Source organism: Callospermophilus lateralis, chromosome 11 (assembly GCF_048772815.1).
Source record: "Callospermophilus lateralis isolate mCalLat2 chromosome 11, mCalLat2.hap1, whole genome shotgun sequence".
NCBI classification, from domain to species: domain Eukaryota; kingdom Metazoa; phylum Chordata; class Mammalia; order Rodentia; family Sciuridae; genus Callospermophilus; species Callospermophilus lateralis.
In genome coordinates this window covers 49701939-49715053 of record NC_135315.1, presented here as the reverse complement: position 1 = coordinate 49715053, position 13115 = coordinate 49701939, and positions in this window count along the sequence as shown.

The following is a 13115-nucleotide window of genomic DNA, read 5'->3' as shown; positions in this document are numbered from 1 at the left end:
GGAAGATGAGGAGATTGGATCATAGACACCAAAACACAATGAGATAGAAGGAGTAAGCGGGAGCACTACTGATCACAACTGCCTATAATGTATTTTATGGATAACTACAAGAGATGTGCTTGAGGGCTCCAACCATGAAGTTAAGGAGATGGAAATGGTAATTAGCTTGATTTGATCAGTATACATTGTACAAATGGAAATATCACACCGTACTCCAAAATATGTACAATTAGGATTATAATTGAAAATAACATAATGGCTATCCATTCTCTATTTTTGGTGAACAAACTTTATCTAACCTCAATCCCCTTTGTAGCTGAACCTCCATGGGATATAGGACTTAAGCCTGACCAAACTAAGGCATCACATTACCCTAGAGGTAAAGGTAGGTTAAGGCATTCAGATCAAACTGCCAGTTAAATTAATCCCTATGCAAGACCAATTCTGAGATTCCTACATGAAGAAAAAGGGATGTGACCTCTCTCATGGAATTGAACCTGGCAGGACATATCTTAAAACTATAGAGAATGAAGTCAATGTGAAGGACAGAAGCAAGACATGGAAAGAGAGATTGGGTCATAGTGTCATCACTTATGTACCTGGATGAAGCCATGACTGCTCAGTTACGAGAGGCCACAATATTTTATGTCGGGTGTAAGTTGATTTCAATTGAATTGCCCGACATTTGCAATTGAATAAACCCTAAAGGAAACCCAGAAAATGCATTCACCAAAAAAATGTAAATAATATAGCCCATGAAGGATCTTGATTAGAAAGAAAAAAGCAAGTGTTTGTAAATTACTTCACAACTTTTATATGATCCTATTGATCAGCTATTGTTGTCTATATAGTACATATAAAATTTGGAGTTCCTGACCAATTCTCTGGGTTAGGAAAGAGAAGATGGCCTGTTTCTAGAAAGTAACAAACCTAAAAATAGGGTTATAATATTGATAGGAGGGAAGGAATCTTCAAAGGTGTTTCTATCTAAGGAAAAGCAATTAATGGAGGTCAGAATGACTTGTGTGCTATTATAGATGATTTAAATGCTACTGCTCATATGTTTTAAGGATCTGTACCCGTGTCATGCTAACTCCAAGGGAACAGCAAGACTCTTCTCTATTGTCCCTAAAGGAAAAATGGATGGTAAAACCCCATGTCCCCAAATGACCCCTTTATGTAAGCTTGTAATTTGTGTTGGGTTTGGGATTTTCACATTCCTCTGATATCCCAGTGCATGTATATAAATTTTATCTTTTTCTTCTTATTAATCTGCCCATTGTCCATCTATTTCAGCCAATTCCTATATCAAAACTTCAGAGGTAAAGTTTGAACTTTACTAATTCAGAAAGAGTTTGAAATTGCTCCTTACCCAAGGTCAGTCTCATTACATGCCCCAGGGCTAAGCACATTCCTATGTGACTCTAGGAGGTCAGACTTCCTACCCTCTTACACAAATATTCACAATATGGGAATGATACCTCATATAGCAAAAAGGGACATACCATTGTGATCAAGTGGAGTATTTTAAGACAGAAAGATTATCTTGGATTATCCAGGTAAGTTCTAAATGTAGTCACGAGTGTTCTTGTGAAAGAAAGAAAAAGGAAGATTATGTACACTCCCATAGAAGAGTAGAAAGCAGTGTAACCACAGAGGCAGAGATTGGAGTGATGTAGCCACAAGCCAAAGAATGTCAACAGCCACCAGAAGCTGGAAGAGGCCAAGAATGGGTTTTTCTCTGGAGCCTCCATAAAAGATATAATCCTTCCAACCACTCAATTTCAGCTCAGTGATACTGATTTTAGACTTCTAACCTTCAGAACTGTAAGAAAATTGACATTCATTGTTTTATGCTGTTAAATTTGTGAATTTTTGTCATAGTAACCAGAGGAAATTCATATTATGACTGACAGTACAAATGTTGGTGAGGATATGGGGAAAAAAAGAATGCTCATACATGTTGGTGGGACTGAAAATTGATGCAACCCCACTGGAAAGCAGTATGGAGATTCCTCGAAAAACTAGGAATCTCAAAAACTATTTTTTTGAATTCCTCAAAAAGCTAGGAATATAACCACTATTTGACCCAGTTATCCCACTCCTCTGCATATATCCAACGGATTTAAAATCAGCATACTACAGTGACAAAGCTACATCAATATTTATAGCAGTACAATTCACAATAGCTAAGCTATGGAACCAACCTAGTTGCCCATCAACAGATGAATGGATAAGGAAATTGTGGCATATATACACAATGGAATATTACTCAAGCATAAAGAAGAAAGACTATGACATTTTCCAATGAATAGAGGGACCTGCAGAATATCATGCTAAGCAAAATAAGCCAATCCCCAAAAACTGAAGGTTGAATGTTTTCACTGATATGTGGAAGCTAAACCACAATAAAGTGGGGGAAGGGAAGAAAAGAAGTTTAGTAGATTAGACAAAGGGGAACCTAAAGAAGGGAGGTGGGTAATAATAGGAAAGACAGTAGAATAAATCTAACATAATTTTCCTATGAACACATGTGAAAATACCTAAGTGAACCCCACCATCGTGACCACCCACAAGAATGGGATCTAATTAGAATAAGAGATATCCTTTTTATGTAAAATCTATCAAAATGAATTCTGCTGTCATATATAACTAAGAACCAAGAAAACAAAATTTAAAATTTTTTCATTTACTCTATCAGAACACTTATAAAATCTTTTTGCCTTTGAAAGTATGCTTAGATGCCCATGATGATTTTTCATTATGTTTATCATTTCTGTTAAGTGTGAATTTACCTAGAACATATTCTAATGTAGACTTGAGTGTAATCTAACATTTTTTATGAGTTGACAAATGTGAGTCAATGAGTAGTGACACAGAATTTAGAGCAACTTTCTCCCCACAATTTTTATTTTTTCAAGCCATTCTAGCTATTTTCAGGCATTTCACTTTATCAAATTAAATATGATGAAAAATTTTTTCCTTGGAGAGACAATAACAGAGTTGATTTATCTAGGTATCTAAGAATGATTTCTTCAGCCTTTTATACAGGATCCCTTTCTTTCCCATTGTCAAATACTTTCCTTCAGCAATGATCCCCTTTCATCATGATTCTCATCCGTTGGTTGGTCTTGGGCCTGGGAATTCTCTCTGGTTGTCTGGTTTTTGTTTGGTTTATAACTGTCACTGTCCCTTTTGAGACATTGGGCTGGGGATATAGCTCAGTTGGTAGAGTGCTCACTTTGCATGCACAGCCCCGGGTTCAATTCCCAGCATCACAAAATAAATAAGACATGGCCAAAACTACATTAATCCTGTAGGTAGTCTCTTGGGAAAGATCTTGGCTGGTCAGTTTAAAGTTTCTCATTTGTTAGTCATGGTTCTGGGGGCTCCTCTTTTGTTGTCTCTGTGTTTTTTAGAAAATGTTGCAATTGGAGTTGGTCTATCAGTGGAAAGTGAGTTGAAGAAAGGACCACCTATAGGTATGAACCTGTCTAAGATGTTTTGCTATAATGATTTGCTTTTGAATGGCTTTCTGGATTATTACACAATCTTGAAGTTGGAGTAGGTCTGTCAACGGTAAAGTAAGTGGAAGAAATTTGGACATGCAGTCTGTCTGTTTTAAAGGTTACCATTTATAAACCCTGGTTTTGGTGATCCTCTGTGTTGTTTTTTTTTTAATTTGTTACTGGCCTTTTAAGACATGGGCCATGCTACATTGATCTTACCAGTACTCTTGAGCAGAGAGATCTTAGCTGAATGGGCCACCTAGAGAGATAAGCCAGTCTAAGAAAACATGGTTTACAGTAGCCCTTCACCTTCCTTCCCCATGAGCCACATATGTCAGCAAACTTGCTAGAACTAGACAACATGCCAGGATATTTTAGATTAACCTGCTAGAACCAATCTGGTTCCCCAGGGACATCAGAACTGCTTTCTGATTGTCTGAACCCTATTGATTAACATGGACACTTCCCAGTGACTCACTGCCCTAAGCCACTTGCTCAAGACCAAGAAGTTCCACCAAAACCATCCTGCCATGTGGGAGTCACAGGGGTCCTGCTGCCTCTGACACTGCAGATAGGAGTTAATGATAAAAGAGGTTGAAATGCGTGAAATAATAGATAAAAGTGTGGAAAATACAGTAAGAAGGGACATAGGGAGAGAGAAATGAATGCCTTCTATTTAGGAAGCAAAATACTCCTCCCTGTGATGTCCTCAGAATCAATTTCAGTCTTCTAGTCAATATACGTACTTTCAACGTGGGCCCAGATGTTATCTTAGAAAAGGAATAAGACATGGTTAACAAGAACATTTAATGGGAAAACATAAAGCCATGCTAATTTTAAAAACGGGATAGGGAAACAATTAAAATTCTGGGTATATAGGGTTTCCTATCTAGAAGGATTCTTGAGGTAGGAGTCTGTGGCCTCCAACAAAATGTCTTCTCTTTAGTGCCAGCAGAATGGGGACCTTGTTGGCCCTCTCCTGGCGCTTTCTCCCTGGCAGGTAGGAGACCACTTGCTTCCTGAGCCAGTGGAAGAAGCCTCTAAAATTCAGACAGGAAGTGCTTTCTGCGTCTGAAAGCACGTCCTCTTCCTCTGACTGCTCTGCTGAGACTGAAGCACTTTCTGCAGTGCCAGTCTCCTGGCTTTCCATCTGCCAAGACAATGAAGAGTAGTTAGAGTCATTCAGGGTCAGCAGTAATGGAGCCAATATTGACTCATTTATGGAATTCTAATTTACTTTTGTACCGAAATTAGCCAACTGTAAGTGCAAAGTTTTTATTACTCTTTCATCATTAAACGCACACATGCACACACACACACACTAGTTTGTTTAATCCTTAGTACATCTCTCTGCTCCTCCCCTCTCTTTCTCACAGTGTTCCTTGGCATTTTCCCAGTACCTCTTCCCTGTCTCCTTTCCTTGCGGCGGTCCTTCTCCCATTGCTCATCTGGCTCAGACACTGGGGTCCCTCTTCTGCTTCACAGCAGGTACAAGGACTCCATGCTGTCCCACCTGGCACCCACCCCCCACAGGGCCTACCCCTTGCTCTGGGCAGATCTGTGCTCACCTCAACAATTTCATCATCCTCAAGCCCAAGAGGCATTTCTGGGAACTGTGTGGTATCTCCATTTTCTCGTGGTTTCCACTTGGGCAAGTCCTGACGAGCCTCATGTCCTTCAGGAATGACCTGGTCCATATGGGAAGAGACACTTCTGGATGGCTGAACATCCTCCTCCTGAGGAGGATCAGAAAGCACCGAGTCATCGTCTTCGTCATCATTTGTATCGTCTAGAAATGCCTTAATATTTTTCATGAGATCATGGAATTTGCAGAAGGTCTGGGTGACCGTCTCCTGTTGGCACTTGTCCATCCTCTGGTAGTCGTCACTCTGAGGCCAGTCAGCTAGTGAATCTTCATGGAGGCAGGTCAGATAGGCATACAAGATCTCAATGATGGCTTTTTCACGAAGCTTCTCTGGCTTGTCCTGGATTTTATTTCTTCTCCCCATGGATCTCCTTACACTCTTGGTTCCCCATGCCCCTTGGACAGGAGGGAGGAAGAGGCCAGAACGACCCTCAGAGGTCAAGTCTTCACAGTCAGTGCTGTCTTCAAAGGGGAAAGAGCCTACAGAGAGGCTCTGGTTAAATTTGGGTTCTGAAATGCAGTGCTCTATGTCAGGGCAGCTGCTGCCGGAGGATGAGTCCTCCATGGAGTCCAAGGGCTCAAATGTCCAGTCTCCCTTGACACTGGAAACTTCAAAAGAAAAACATTAATAGGTGACATTGAGAAGAATGTACTTTAGACAATAATACTCATTCCATTTTCTGTTCACAACTCTCACACTCAGGCAGAAGTGCATCCTATATTTGCACTCTCCAGTCAGGGGCAGAAGAGCCAGTTCTTTCTCTTTAAAAACTTGAGTAATAACCCTCTGCACTGAGCATCTCCACCTGATTCCTCTCATGCTTGATCTTATTACTACAGTTGAAAGAACTGCTTGTCATAAAAGATAGTTGCGTAAAATTTGAAAACAACAGGAAAATAGGAAGATAGAAACAAATACCCCCATCCCACCATCCAAGGGGAATAATAACTATCAGGAAAAGAGTTTCCTGCATTCCTTTATAGTACTTTTTTCTTCGTATCTACATGTATGGATGGATTGTACTTGTGTGCACACATCTTAGGTGTGTGAATGTCACATCAAACAAAGTGAGATTATTAAATTTTATGAAACAGCTAGCAGGAAATACATATGTGACTATTCTAACCACTTTCCCATTAAGTCTCTTGGCTGATCACCTATTAATGATCAATGAACCTCACATGATTAAGACCATTAACAATAGTCTTCTTAATGATAGTAAACCCCTGATCCAAAAATTTCTGCCTCTCCTTTTATAGTCCTATAGGTTAGGTTATTAGATCCAAGATTACAAATACTTTTAAAATATGATAATTGATACTAAATTACTTCTAGAAAGAATACAGCTATTGAAATGTCCATCTTCCCACCATCTGATGGTATCTGTTGTCCAGCATTTCCCATGATGCTCCAGCAAGTCATTGGGGAAGAGAATATACACACATTGGCTTTCACTTGATCTCTCCCTCTCTCATTCATATTCACGTACCTTGTAGACACTATCACACCTGGCTCTAGTGACTTCCTTAGGAAAGAGGTGCTTCCAACTCCTGAGGCAGACACAGGCTATCTGAAGTCCTTCAGATACTGGATCCAGTTAACTAAGAAGTGCAACAGAACACTAAGACAATTGGCTACCGTGGCAACAGAAGAACACAAGTGTGGAAGGAAAAATGGGGATAGAAATCCAAAGGACACATTCCCTTGCTTTATTCATTTTTTCTGTCATGGTGACCAAAGTATATGACAAGAACAACTTAGAGAAGGGAAAGTATTTGGAGACCTCGTGTTTTCAAAAGTCATAGATAACTGGCTCCTTTGCTCTGGGTCCACGTTGCATCGTGGTGGGAGGACCCTGAGGAGGAAAGCTGACAACAGATAGGGGTCAAGAAGCAGACAGAGGAAGGGATCACAGAAAGAACACTTCTAGACCATGCCCCAGTGACTCACCTCCCGAAAAATGTCCCACCACCTACCATGACTCACCAGTCAGTTCATTCAAACTAAGATGAATTCATTAGGTTCTAGCTCTCACAATCTACTCCTTTACTTCTGAATATTCTTGCATTACAAGAGCTTATGCTGAACACCTCACATCCAAAATATAATATTCTGCCCCTGTTTCCTAAATAGCTCATATCCTTCTCACAGAGCAAGATGCATTCCAAGAGTCTCATAGTCTCCACAGCTCTGGCACTGCCCCAAAGTCCAGGCCAAGTCCAAGTGTCTTCTGAGACTCCAGACCAACTCTGGGTTGTGATGCCCTATAAAAGCCAAAAGAGAAGTTTCATGTATTCAAAATACAGTTGCACACAATAATCATTCCCACTTCAAAATGATATTTGGTTAAGCATCATTCTGGGTGTGTCTGTGAGGATGTTTCTAGATGAGATTAATATTTGTAACAGTAAGCCAGGTGTGGAGGTACAAACCTGTAATCCCAGTGACTTGGGAGGCTGAGGCAGGAGGATTATGATTTCAAATCCAGCCTCGGCATCTTAGCAAGGCCCTAAGCAATTCAGCAAGACTGTCTCTAAATAAAACTTTAAAAGGCTGGTGATGTTGCTCACTGGGTTCAACAACCAGTACCAAAACAAACAAATGAATAAAGAAATAAATTTGTCCCAGTAGATCTAGTAAATCAGATTGTCCTCCCCAGTGTGGGTGGACCTCTTCCAAATCCACTGGAGAACTGAATAAAACAGAAGACTGCTCTGCCCAACTGTCTTGGGGCTTGGACATCAGTGTTCCCTGCCTCTGGACTTGGACTGGACTCGTCTCATCAGCTCTCCTTCTTCGCCAGCCTTGAGACTTAGACTAGAACATTACCATTGGCACTCCTGTGTCTCAGCTGGCAGATGGCAGCTCCTTGACTTCTCAGACTCCATAACTCCATCATCCAATTCCTGTAAAAGTTTCTCATTTTATGTGTAATATCTTCTATGTTTTTCATCTTTGCTATTATTTTTCTTGATACTACGGATTTAACCAAGGGGTGCTAAACCTCTTTGACACATCCCCAAGCCATTTTTAAATATTTATTTTTTATAGTTGGAGTTGCACATAATACCTTTATTTTTATTTATTTATTTCTATGTGGTGCTGAGGATCGAACCCAGGGCCTCACACAAGCTAGGCGAGCACTCTACCACTGAGCCACAACCCCAGAACTCCACCCAAGCCATTTTTTAAAATATATTTTATTTAGAGAGAGGGTCTGGCTAGTTACTTAGGCCTTGTTAAGTACCTGAGACTAACTTTGAACTGGCATTGTCTTGCCTCAGCCTCCTGAACCACTGGGATTACAACTATGCACCGCCACACATAGACTACAATCTCCTACTTATTCTGTTTTGAGATTCCAGATTACATACTATGCCTGCCCTTCCCTCCTTCCTTCTTCCTTTTTTCCTTCCTTCTTTCTTTTCTTCCTTTCTTCCTTCTGTAGCAGTGCCAGGGATCAAACATAGAACCTTGTACACCCTAAACAAGCACTCTACCACTGACCTCTACCCACACCCTTCTTTTATTTTATTTTGAGACAGGGTCTTGCCTCATTGCCCAACTGACCTTGAACGTGTGATCCTTCTGCTTCAGTCACCAGAATATCTAGGGTTACAGGATGCACCACTGCACCTACCTTCCATTTTTTGAAATTATGATATAATTTAAAAGTATAAAAAATAGGCATTCTGATCCTGCCATAAGATGCATGGAATCTCAACAAAGCCTCTGAGGATTCTTGCCAACATGCATCACCTTACCGCAGTTATGGTAAAATGACAGACAATTCCAACTGTAGGACATTTGACAAAATATCTCATCATTGTCAGGTCATGAAAGGTAAGAGAAGATTGAGGTCCTATCATAGACTGCAGGTGACTCATGGGAAAGTACATTTAAATGCAACTTGTGTTCCTCATGAGATCTTAGAGTAGGAAAAGGACATTAGTGGAAGAACTGGGGCAATTCCAGTACTGTCTTTGTGTTAGTTAATGGTATTGCACCAAAGTTCACATTGTGGTCTGCTCATTGTGCTAGCCATGTAAGATGTCCATATTGGAACAATGGTTTGAGGGATATATGGATGCCCTTAGTGTACTTGCACCTTCTCTGGAAGTGTACACTGAGGCCAAGTAAAATGGTCAAAGAAAAATACATTAAAGTAGGAAAAATGATAAAACAACCAACCACGTATTACAACTAAGTTTGTCAGGCCTTAACATTTTGCCATATTTGATTCTTTGCTTGCTAGTAAGAATATATGTTAGGCAAGTGCAGGGGTGCATGCCTATAATCCCAGCAGCTCAAGAGGCTGAAGCAGGAGGATCACAAGTTCAAAGCCAGCCTCAGCAAAAGCAAGGCGCTAGGCAACTCAGTGAGAATCTGTGTCTAAATAAAATACAAAATAGGGCTGGGGTACTGGCTCAGTGCTCTGAGTTCAATCCCCGAACCCCCTTTAAAAAGAATATATTATAGATAAAAATTTAAGCCTCTAATCTCTCTCTTTGGTGTTCCATTTGCTTCCCACTTCCCTTATAAGCACTATTCTTAACTTGATGTTTACATTATGCATGTTTTAATGCTATTTCATGTTAATATATTGCTTTACTTTGTAGACTAAACATATGGAGACATGAATATACTCAAAACATCTGGATTGTATGCGTAAAAGTGGATAAACAGGTACACTTTATATGTATTTTAACAATTAAAAAAAGGGGAAATACCAATGTAAATGGACATTATATGATACTTTTTATGAAAACTTCAATTCAACTCTCTCAGGCTAAATTATCCTTTCTTTAGAACACTTTGTATACCTACTACAGACGACTCTCACCCTCAAGCCTTTATGGTCATATGTTTCCTGCCATTAACTCTTCAATAAATAGCCCCTTGACCCCAAAGATCCACATATTTTTTTTTTGTTACATTAAGCTAGTGAGGATTCTATGTGCTCAATGTCTGTGGAAGGGAGGAAGGAGATAAGGAGGTTGAAATTGAGGAAAGGAAGACTCTAAGACTAAACACTCATAAGCTTCTCAAAATGTGAACAATGAAAGTCACACAGGGTGGCAGTAAAAGAAGGAGGGGAAAGACCTTCGAGGGAAACTGTGGATGAGTGAGAAAGATGATGTTGGCCCTGGGAGGTGAACTGGCAACATTGGAAGAGTCAACAAGAAGGATGAGTCCAACCACCTTCAAAGAGGTTGACCTGTAGGGTGAATTTTAATGACACTCGCAAAGGAAATTCAGAGAGCACTGTGAGGTGGGATTGAGAGGACTTGGTTCAATCAGGATCTGGTGAACACTTTAACTTTGGGTAAAATGGCTTCAGTGCTGGAAATAGCTCCATGAGCGTTGACTCCAAGTCCCTCTCTTAGATATGCCTTGGATGACGTGTGGGGGGAAGATCCTCAGGAACATGGCCACCCCCACCAGCCATAGCACTTATCAAGTGCTTGATTCATCTCATTCATTCTGAAACAACCCTGTAAAGTCTTGTAATAACATCTCCCTCAATTTATAAATGAAGACATCCAGACTTATGGTGGTTAAGTGACATTCCCAGCCCCCACTCTCCCTCTCCATGTTGCCCCTTATGCCAGCCAACTTGCTAGAATGAGCCACCATGCCAGGATAAATTTTAGAATAACATGATAGAACCAATCTGGTTCCCAGGGACATCAGAACAGCTTTCTGACTGTCTGAACACTATTTATTGACAGGGACTTCCCAGTGACTCACTGCCCTCTGCCACTCGCTCGAGACCCAGAAATTTCCCCAAAACCATCCTGGGAGTCACAGGGGTCCTGCTGCCTCGACACTGCAGATAGGAGTTAATGATAAAAGAGGTTAAAATGCATGAAATAATAGATAAATTGGAGGGAAAGGGAGAGAGAAGGGAAATTGCATGGAAATGGAAGGAGACCCTCAGGGGTATACAAAATTACATACAAGAGGAAGTGAGGGGAAAGGGTGAAAAAATATAAGGGGGAGAAATGAATTACAGTAGAGGGGGTAGAGAGAGAAGAGGGGAGGGGAGGGGGGAGGGGGGATAGTAGAGGATAGGAAAGGCAGCAGAATACAACAGACACTAGTATGGCAATATGTAAATCAATGGAAGTGTAACTGATGTGATTCTGCAATCTGTATACGGGGTAAAAATCGGAGTTCATATCCCACTTGAATCAAAGTGTGAAATATGATATATCAAGAACTATGTAATGTTTTGAACAACCAACAATAAAAATTAATTTAAAAAAATAGATAAAATAGGGGGAAATACGGTAAGAAGAGGCCTAGGGAGAGAAAAACGAATGCCTTCCATTTAGGAAGCAGAGTACTCCCTGTGATGTCCTCAGAGTCAATCTCAGTCTTCCAGTCAATATACGTACTTTCAACCTGGGCCCAGATGTTATCTTGCAAAAGGAATAAGACATGGATAACAAGAACATTTATTGGAAAAACATAAAGCCATGCTAATTTTAAAATACAGGCTAGGGAAACAATTAAAATTCTGGGTATATAGGGTTTCCTAACTAGAAGGATTCTTCAGTCTGCAAGATGCTGCTGGCAACCTGGACTGTGTCTAAAAGAGAATGACTCCCACAGTCACAAAACCAAAGTGTAAGTGTCTTACATGGTCTGGCTGCATTTCTGAGTCAGATTTATCTGTTGGGATGAAAGTCCCAACAGAGGTTGGTGGGAGAGCTGAGACCTGTGAGTGGGGCACAACCGGGCATGGTTGCAACCGTGCCAGGCAGAGAGCAGTCAGTAAGGCAGAGCCAGTGCTGCTAGAGCAAAAGAGCCCATGAGCCATGGAGATATTCAACAAAGGAAGCAGAATGGTGCAACACCTCTGAGCTCCTCCAGCTACAGGCTTCCTGCCTGGGGAGACTGTGGGTTTTTGGGCCTTTGATTTTGAATAACTTACCCGCTCTATACTTACATTTCCTTCCGCAGTAAAATACCAGTATCAATATTTACTTAATTTCCCTAAAAATGCTAAGGGAAAATGAACAGTCCTACCTAAAGCACAGTAAGTGCTCAATAAATGTTAGGCCTCATTTCATAATAGTGGCTGCCATTTATTGATTACTTACTTTAGACCAGATGTAATAATTTTAGGTCTGAGTTCAAAGACCATGTTCTTTTTTTTTTTTTTTAACCATATCTGTTGTTATTCAAAGGCTGGGAGAGGTGAAAGGAAGAGGGAGAAAGAGCTGAGAGGTGGGGTTGTGGGGAGGTTCTTAATAAAAGTCTAAGGCCATAAAACATATTCCTAGTTTCTTTGAAAAGTTGGGTCAAATAAGAATGTTTGGAGATAAGATTAGAGTCAGCTTGACACCAAATAATAGTAGACCTTGAGTGGCAGGGACGGAATAAGTGTTGAAGGAACAGGTTCATCTTTTTAATTTGGAAAGAAGAATTCAAAGAATAAAATGTCTGAAAAGACTTGTTATTCATCGTAGTAACAGTTAGGAGACTTACCCAAAACATGAACATCAAGGAAACTGATTTTGACCTGATACATACATACATACATACACACACAACACCCACTCCCTGAAAAAAAAAAAAAAAAGATATCTCATTTAAAAAGCAACATTAAGTCCGGGAGGAGCAATATCCTGTGCTATATCTATAAGGAAAGCAGACATGAGCCATATGGAATCTTTCCTAGCACTTTGTTGTTGTTGTTGTTTTGTTCTGTTTTGGTTTTTTTGTTTTGTTTTTTGGTATCAGGGATTGAACTGAGGGGCACTTAACCACTGAGCCTCATCTCTAGCCCTTTTTCGTATGTTACTTTATACAGGGTTTCATTGAGTTGCTTAAGACCTCACTAAATTGCTGAGGCTGTCTTTGAACTCACGATTCTCCTGCCTCAGCCTCCTGAGTCCCTGGGATTACAGGTATTACCACCATACCTGGCTTTTGCCAGAAGTTTATAAAC